Raw genomic sequence first — 10,385 nt, forward strand, 5'->3', positions numbered from 1 at the left:
GAAACTTGGACTTTAACAACTAGTCAACTGAAAAGAATAGAAGCAGCTGAGATGAGATTACTAAGACCGCTAGCAAGCTGCACTCTCTATGACCATAAATATAATGAAGACATCCGACAAGAACTAAATATCGCAGCCATTACAGAGACAATCCACAAGTATCGGAGCAACTGGCATGAGCATGTTCTACGGATGCCAAATGATAGACTACCCAGGAGATTATTAAATTACAGACCCCTTGGATACCGAGACCGTGGACGCCCGAAGAAGCGACGCCCAGCTTTTCACCTGAGACGGAACAGGCCAAATGGCCTAAACCCTGATAGCTATTGATGATGATGATGATATACCATACTTGAAAAGTGCGTAACACTACATAACATCATTGTGCCATTACCTCCCGAAAAACCGTTCTGGCTATGGCCCTGGTTCTATCATACCTTTCTGGACAGTCCGGTGCATTATGACAAGACAGTTCACATACGACATTTCACATACTGCGCAGCCATTTGACATACTCGATATTTCACATACTATATTTTTCACATAATGTCAGTTATTTTTTTTAATTTTTTTAGTTGGTTATTTAACGACGCTGTATCAACTACTAGGTTATTTAGCGTCGATGAGATTGGTGATGGCGAGATGAGGCCTAGGATTCGCCACAGATTACCTTGCATTCACATTCCAGTTGGGGAAAACCTCGGAAAAAACACAATCAGGTAATCAGCCCAAGCGGGGATCGAACCGCGCCTGCACACAACTTCAGACCAACAGACAAACGCCTTAACCGACTGAGCCATGCCGGTGGCATAATGTCAGTTAACATACTACACATTTCACATACAGAGTAATTTACATATTTTATTAACGATTAAAAACATTGAATTTCTAACCCAAATACATTTATTAAAACTTATAAAGTGAAGTTGTAACCACCCAAAGATATTAGATATTGTAGTACTCAGTTGCCATTTTTGTATTCTTGGTACGTCCTCACTATATTCTGCGCCCTACAGTTAAGTGTAGTATACTTCTTTCGAAGTTACGGACGGATTTTCCTTCCTGCATCAAATTCTCTCATCGTTTCAGTGTCCTCTTGCTGCTTAATAATTTCTTGTATGAGTGAATAGGGTGATGGGTGCGCTTTTTCTACAAGCAACTGACAGCGAATGTGCCAGGCTTCAGTTAGGTTGTTAGTCCTTGGTTCATTGCGAAGCACTGAGTCATGCTGATTCCACCACGAATGAGGGTCTAGCACTCTGACTGCTGGTATCAGTCGCCGTCCTTGTCTTCGAGCTGGCTTACTGCGAATGTAAAAATTGGAGAAATATTCTCCCAATCCTAAGTAACAATTTGGAATTGTCGAATACAATTCTTCAATAGATATGATAGATAATATGATAAATGTATCCTCCGTATGTAAGGCAGTATCCTTCCTGCAAAGTTTCGATAAATTCTCCTTCCATCACAAAAACAGTACTAGTCAATTTTGTCAACCAAAAAATCTTCATCACCATGGAAATGGCAACAAATAGATATAAAAATGGTATATGAACTATATCACCACGGAAATGGCAACAAATAGATATAAAAATGGTATATGAAATATATGTAAATGAATTTGTGTATGTAAAAATACATATGCGAAACGGTGTATGCCAAATGTCAGTAAGTGAATTGGTTTATACTGAATGACAGTGTGTCAATAGACAGTATGTGAAATGTCTTGTAGATGAAATCCTGTATGTAAAGAGTCGTGTAATTGATATCTTCTTCTGCTCCGAACTCTTTTCCCGTTCACCATTCCTTCCAGTGGATCCTTCAGTATGCAGTTTCTTTTCAGCCAGTGACCAAACCAATTCCTTTTTGTCTTCCTTATCACTTTCAGCATCATTCTTTCTTCACCTACTCTTCCTAACACAGCTTCATTTCTTATTTTGTCTCTCTGTCCATTTCACAACTCCATCCTACTCCATATCCACATTTCAAATACTTCTAATCGCTTCTCTTCACTATGACGTAATATCCATGTTAGCCTACTCTCCATACATGCCACATTCCACACAAAGCACTTCACTAGTCTTTTCCTTAGTTCTTTTCAGAGGTCCGCAGAAGATGCTCTTTTTTCTATTAAAAGCTTCCTTTGCCATTACTATCCTCCTTTTGATTTCCTGGCAGCAGCATGTTACTGCTTATAGTACACCCCAAGTATATGAAGTTGTTTGCATTCTCTACTGCTTCATTTAGCATTCGTACTTTTACATTCTTTATTTTTCTTCCGACAACAATGGTCTTCGTCTTGTTTGCATTTACCTTTATACCATACTGCTCAGAGCTGGCATTACAACATTATACAACTGCTGAAAGTGTTCATCGGAAGACAGCACTAACTCAGGGTTTGAGGTAGGCTACTAATTAGTAAATAAAGAAATAACGAATGATAACGATAATGAAGCACAAAATGGTTGAGACAAAATTATTATAGCTGAGACTCCGAAAGCAAAATTAGAATATTTGGTTGTAATGGCTTGTTTATAAAACAAAAAAACAATCAACAATGTATACACGTCTCCATAACAACAGATGGCTACCATAATATTGTATGAGAAGATAATGTTTGGAAAATACCAGCAAATATTAAAGTGTCCGGTTTTTTTTGTCCCTGAGTGTATTATGCAATAAGTTAATTGAATTACGTGCTGTTATTATGTGCTCTATCGACTCATCTAGTAAACGTGGTTGCTGGGTTCCTAGTCCTGCTCTCCCGCTGGTTGACTCATTTTGCTCCACTAGCATATCTCATAGTATCGTCTCTTCTTCTCCTAACAGTGTCATATCATCAGCAAATCTTATACACTTTATTCTTCCTCCTCCTGTTCTGAAAACAGTTCTTCCTCGAAGTAGATGTTGAATAGGGTGGGTCAGTGAAGTCAACAAGAGAGCAAACATGCTCACAGCCCGTATGCGCTGATAAGAGCACGTAAGGGACGCAGGTACAAGTCACTGGTGAACCCAAGGGTTGGTTGTACATTACACATTGATGAAGAAGTCGTTCCGTAAGTTTCAAGCGGACTAGACTCTTGACTTCTTATGTAAGTGAAAGATGAGATGACTCTCTTTGTTGGTTTGTGGAAATTATTTAGTTACAAAGACAAGCAGTGTCGAAAACCTAAAATTATTAGTTCATCTACAGATTGATATAATATTCAAATTAGTTTGTTTTTATTGACATTAAATAGTAGTAATTAAATGTATGTGAAGATGTATTGTATTTATGTTTGTGCGAGATCGTGCGTATTTGCTTGGTTTCTGCACCAAACCAATCCGCGGAAAGTCTAAAATTCCACATTTAGTATTCCCAACCTAACATACAAAACAATTTCCCTCTTCTTACCGCTTAAGTGACATATTGATTTTACTGCTTTAGGCTTTTAACATATTCTTTTTAGAGACGTTCAATATAGTAATAATTATAAATTGGAAACTTACCACTGCAATTTCACCTAAATTGCACTGTTAATTATTGTTTTTAAATATTTGCAAAAATTAAGTAAAACTCTAAATCATTACATAACCTTACCGTTTGTTTTAAGTTCGCATTTATAGACTGTGGGGGGAAAAAAAAACAGACGTATATCACGGCCTGCTGGAGTATAGTAAACACAGAAAACATTTTGAAGCAACAATGTTGAAGATAGATATTTTTGTTTTGCAAATTTGCCGTCATTGAACAGAAACCAAGATGGAGATTTCATTGCAACTAATTAGAAATTCCTCTTTCAGGTATGTAATAAACGATATTCGCACAAAATAATGTACGATACACGAGCGGTATATTTTCTTTCAATTCTCGGAAATTAAAAAAGCTCAACTACGTTTCGCTTTTTCAAACTTTTCCTCGAACATGAAAACTTCAACATACTTCTCTTGTAACGCATATTACTATTACAGAATAAAGTACAAACAAAAGTGTGTGCTGTTAATAGTGTAGACTCGTTACAAGTCAGTTACGAGTTGTGTCTATGAGTTGTCCAGATTTTCGTACATAAATTCTCAGTGTGACGATGTTTCTTACTATTACGATATCCTTTGGTTAAGCCAAGAAAAAGTTCTGTCCAAGTATTTTGAATTGCGTGAATATTTATCAGAATTCATAATATAAAAATAGAGACAATCCAGAACTAGTTGACTCTACATGAATCGAGGAACTTAACTTTCTCAAGGATATATTCGAGCAACTGAACGTTTTGAATTGGAGATTGCAAGTTAAGGATTAATTAATTTGTCTCGACAGATATTGTTGAAAGCTTTCAGATGAAGATTTCATTGTGGATGTCACAGATCTCACAGCACAATTTTTATAATTCCAACGCCTTTAGTTATTAAACTCCTGTTCAGTATAAAATACTGCAATATCTTAAAAAATCTCTGGGAAGAGTTCCATAGATGATTTAAAGATATTGACCTACTCCAGCCCAAGTTGGATTTGTTTTGTATCCTTAATCATCAAACCCAGAATATATACCAACACAGTTACAATTGAATACCTGAATTGACAAACATCCCAAGTTCAAAATTGACCGAATTCGACTTTTTACTTAACAAGTTGAGTTTTACATAGGCCATCATTCTGTAAGAAATAATATCCTAAGTCCGACTTCAAGCCTGTATTTTTGGATCATACAAATATTTATTTCAATACTCATAATACAAGCCTATATAATTTCTTTGTGGTCCTGAAAAATTTACTTCAACGGGCTTTGAATGTTAGCCAATTCAGGCCTTCCATTAGAAATTATTTTGCTGCAGGAAACATTTCACCGGACATAAGAAGGTTGAGTCGGCAAAAATCAGAAAAAAGCACATCTGAATTACGCGAGAAGTCAGGAATTTAAATTTGTTTCTAGAAGTGTGATGATGCTCATATCAGTAGTAGGCTACATGATTATGTAACAGTTAATAATAATTAGGCTAATTATAAGCCTCATTATGTAAAACTGCTCAAGTTAAAGAGAAGCTATGTTTATTATTTGTTATATCCTACTATTTTATAATTAATTGCATTTATTAGAGAGATACATACTGCAAAACATGCTTTTATTTCTTATTTTCTTGTATGAGCGTAACACATTACCTATTACTGAAAAGCATTTTAATTCATCTTGCAGTGGTAGGCCAATAGAGTTAATTTTGCTCACCCCTTCTTTTTCACCGCTACTGCCTGCAGAATAGATTCATTGGAACCCGTGAGCGCTTGGTAGCATGTAGAGTCTTTCACGTGCTCTGACCTTGACATCCCTAGGGTAGGTGATAAAGGGCATCCTTGTCATAGGTATTCCTCTCTCTATTTCACTTTCTGACACTTCTTCTCCTAGCCTGACTTTGACTCGTTTCATATACAGATTACTGAACAGCCTCCTTTCTTCAGTTAAATATACAGGCTGTTTCAAAAATACGGGGCATAATTTCAGGTATGTATTTCCCACATGTAGACAATCAAAATAGTTCATTACAACATGTGTCCGGAAATGCTTTATTTCCGAGTTATGGCCTTCACAACATTGAAATTCACCGGAACGTTTTTCTTTCCGCAGGTCGTTGCCGTCAAAGGAGACATTAAGAGGGCACTCTGACAGTTCATTCCGAGGCGAAGGCTACATTCAGTGTTGTGTAGGCGTTAGACTGTGCGACATGTATTCAAATCAAGAGCTGGCAGAGATACACTTCATGTACGGTAAGGCGGACGGCAATGCTGCGCTGGCTCGTCGTTTGTACCAGGAGAGGTACCCACAGCGACAATGTTCAGATCGGAAGACATTTCTACGTCTTCATTACCGTCTGTGCGAGTATGGAAAATTTAACTCTCCTGGTTTGGGAAGGGGACGACCAAGATAGTACAGGAGGAGATTCTGGAGGCTGTGAACATGACTCCTTCTATCAGCACGAAGGTTAGCGTTGCAAGTCAATGTTCCTCATACGACTGTCTGGAGACTGTTGAAAGAGTATCAATTGTATCCGTATCATTTGCAACGTGTACAAGCCCTGTCACCAGCAGATTACCCTGCACGAGTTAGGTTCTGTCGGTGGTTCTTGCAGCAGTGTGGTGTAAATCCGAACTTTCCTGCCTTAGTATTATTTACAGATGAAGCACAGTTCACACGAGATGGCATAACAAATTTCCACAATCAGCATGTATGGGCATATGAAAACCCACGTGCAACTGTTCCATCTCATCACCAGGTGCGGTTCTCCCTCAACATGTGGGCCGGTATCATTGGTGATCGATTAGTTGGACCCCATGTACTTGTAAACAAACTTACGGGGCAGGCGTACACAAACTTCCTGGAAAACACCATACCTCATGTTTTAGAAGACACTCCACTGATCAATCGTCAACACATTCACTTCTTGCATGATGGCGCTCCTGCACACTTTAGTCGTACGGCTCGCCGGTACTTGGATCGAAGGTGTCCTGATCGATGGATAGGTAGAGGTGGCCCAATTGCTTGGCCTCCACGCTCACCTGATCTGAACCCTCTCGATTTCTACTTGTGGGGCCATTTAAAATCATTGGCTTATTCGTCTCCGGTGCCTGATTTGGAATCCCTTCGGAATCGAATTGTGGCATGTTCTGAGGACATACGCAATACTCCTGGAGTTTGGGATCGTGTTCGCAGGTCAATGAGACATCGATGTGAGGTCTGTATTGAAGCAGAAGGTGGACATTTTGAACATCTTCTGTAGTGACAACGACCTGCGGAAAGAAAAACGTTCCGGTGAATTTCAATGTTGTGAATGTCATAACTCGGAAATGAAGCATTTCTGGACACATGTTGTAATGAACTATTTTGATTGTCTACGTGTGGGAAATACATACCTGAAATTATACCCCGTATTTTTTAAACACCCTGAACAGTTTATTTAAAGACGCTCGCAACTGCAGAGGTTATATCAACGTCGCCGGTGTGCCGGAATTTTTTTGTCCCGCTGAAGTTCTTTTACTTGCCAGTAAATCTACTGACATGAATCTGTCGCATTTAAGGACACTTAAATGTCATCGACCTGGGCCGGGATCGAACCCCCAACTTCTAGCACAGAAAGCCAGCGCTATACAGACTATGCTACCAAGGCCGACTCTGTACTTTATTCCAATTCACTCTGTCAAACGCGTTTTTAGGTCTGCCGTAAAGTCAAAAGGAGAATAAAATGACAAAGGAAGCTATTAATAAAAAAAAAAGGATCATCTACTGCAGACCTCTGGAAAAAGAACTAAGGAAGAGACTAGTGAAGTGCTTTATTTCGAGTATGGCATTTTATGGGGCAGAAACATGGACATTACGACGGAGTGAAGAGAAGTGACTAGAAATGTGAATATTGAGAAGAATAGAGCGTGTGAAATGGACAGACAGAATAAAAAATAAAGCTGTGTTGGAAAGAATGGGTGAAGAAAATCATGCTGAAACCTGATCAGTATGGTTCGGATAAAATAGCATTATCAGGATAGGTATCCTAGGTCCGTGAGTTTTGTTTACCAACATTAACTAGTTGTCGCGTGTCCCTTAGCCAGTTCACTGATGTTTTAGCTGGGAGAAGGAGAGCTTTCTTCCCAGCAGGTAGAGTTTTAGCTATTTTTATAGTGGAAGGGAGTAGTCAAGGCTCTATCCTATACAACTATATAGCCTATCCTGATACAGCTACTTTATCCGAATCTTACTGATCAGGAAGAGAAAATTGAATAGGTTGGATCACTGGCTAAGGGGATACTTTTTGTTATTCGAGGAGAAAAATTCTCTCCGGCGCCGGGGATCGAACCCGGGTCCTTGGTTCTACGTACCAAGCGCTCTAACCATTTACCTACGCCGAAGTTCAATCCACAGCACCGGATCGAATCCCTCTCCTCCAGTGTTTTTTTGTTTGTGGCCTGACTCCAAGTTCGACATGTATGTTGACATTTTTATATTAAGTCAACTGACATTCGATCCGGTGCTATGGACTGAACTTCGGCGTAGCTCAATGGTTAGAGCGTTTGGTACGTAGAACCGAGGACCCGGTTTCGATCCCCAGCGCCGGAGCGAATTTTTCTCCTGTGATATTAATAGTTGTTACCGTAACAGATGTATTCTGTAGGACCAAAAAATTAATCTTTACGTAAGGGGAAACTGTCAAGGAAGTATGCACTGGAAGGAATGATTAATTGGAGAAATATATCAAATCATAGATGCCATTAATATATATGGATCATAATACGTAGAGGCTAAGAGGAAAGCAGAAAATAGGACAGATTGGAGAATGTTGAATTTGCAGTGAAAGACCTGCCCTTGGGTAGAACACTATGAATGAATTAATGAAATTTTCTCTGTTGAGCATTATTATTATTATTATTATTATTATTATTATTATTATTATTATTATTACATTACGAAGTTCCAAAACTTTTTTTGATTAGATACTCAGATAATTTATTAATCATAAGACAATATCATCAGATTAATGCTGGAGTCTTTTCATTTTCTCCCTCCTCCTCCTTCCCTCCCTCCATCCCTTGCTCTGTCGCTCTCTCTGAGAGTTTTTTTGTCTGCACTTCGATGGTTCGCGAGTCTATGAAAGTTAATATCTATTGCACTAGCCCACCTACTCACGCTGACGTAATAAACAACTGTGCAGTAATTATTTCTCATAAAATCTGACTGCAACAACCATGAGCTCACTGAAGAGACAACAGCACGTATAATATTCTCTCCCTCTTCGCAGGGCAATGAAGGGACTCCTAACAGCTATGCACACTGCTTACCTGTACATAGCACACGATCTCACAGGTAAGCTGAGCTTTTATTCACTAGCAAACTGTATTTTACATGCAAATGTATTCAGTTAACAACAACGTTTGTTGCATTAGTTCAAATTCTTGCAATAACACTTAATGACGAAAATATCAGATATCGATATTATATAGCATCTGTGTTTTTAAATCTGTTATTCAACGATGTTATATCAACTGTACAGTTACCTAGTGTCAATTAAATCTATGTTAGCGAGATGGCATTTTGACGACAATGAGGGCAAGAAATCGTGGGATTTTTTTTTTGCCAATTTGAGAAAAATTCATAGCAATGAGCTCAAGCTGGATTCGAACCCAGGGGCCAGTGAAGATTCGGAGCAGAGCCGAGCTCGATAACCCTTAAGCTACGCCTTACTTTTCATACCAGTGTTTAATTCAGACCTTTTCCGCCGAGGAAGTTTTATACTACAAGTCCCGAGGAGAGATGAAACCGACAGCAAAAGAAACAAAAATTTAGACCTTTGCTAACAACAACAGAGACGATGTATATGGAAGAGAACACAAAAAGATGGAGTCAATGAAAGAAATGCAGTTTTCATTAGTTTATATTTGTTTTAAAAACTACTAAATGTTAACACAGACGTTAACTTAAAAATGTTAATATTATTATGTAAAACATGATGAATATCAATTACCCTTCTGTGTGAAATTGTTCCATAAAACCAGTGTCAATACTGTATTTTTTTACATAAACCATCTAAATTTAATATGCCTGCAAGTAGTAATAATTATTCGCCGATTACATTAGATCAGAGGTGTCCAAAAAGCGTATCGTCATTCGTGCTCTCGATGCTGCCCGCCGAAGACAGTGTGCTGTAGGACTAGAGAAGGAGAAGAGACTCGTACCTCAACAGATGAAAGCGGTCAGTGGGGGATCGCGACAACGGTCTGCTGAGGTTTACAAATAATAACATCAAAAGAATAAGAAATATCATGCGTTTGTATATTATTTTGACATAATGAAGCTGGAGCCCCTTCTGCTGCTATTGACACAAATCATTGCAAATTCAACCTCTTCTGTTCTATGGTGCCTTTCAGTGCCTGGAAAAGATCTTCTCCAGTTATATTTTGTAATTACATTTAGAAGACATTCAGACACAGTAAAATGTTCATTACCTCCTCGAATGAAAATGGCTAGGTGAGCTTCGTCATTTCTATCTGGCTTTCGTCCAATGCAAGTGAGTAAGCTACAAACTGGTTAATTGTGGTTTCGACTTCAGATACAATTACATTTACAATCTTGAAATTCTTTCCGTGAACTGTAATTGGAAACAATTTAATTTTCTTAAATTTTGACTTTGTTCTGGACACAGTATTTTAGTAGCGTTCTGTATGCACGATTTTACAAATGATGCTTCTGTAAAGGGCTTCATTCATTTTCCAATATTCCAAGCTAGAACATAGCTAGCAAGGAGCTTTTTTTGTTTAAGACTGAGGGCACGTGTATGATTTGTGTTTGTATTTTCTTGTTTTATATTTATAAAAATATTTGTAGGCCTAAGCATTTCACCTGAAATTAAACAAAAAAACTATAAGTATGCCA

This window comes from Periplaneta americana, chromosome 12 (genome assembly GCF_040183065.1).
Source record: "Periplaneta americana isolate PAMFEO1 chromosome 12, P.americana_PAMFEO1_priV1, whole genome shotgun sequence".
Lineage (NCBI taxonomy): Eukaryota > Metazoa > Arthropoda > Insecta > Blattodea > Blattidae > Periplaneta > Periplaneta americana.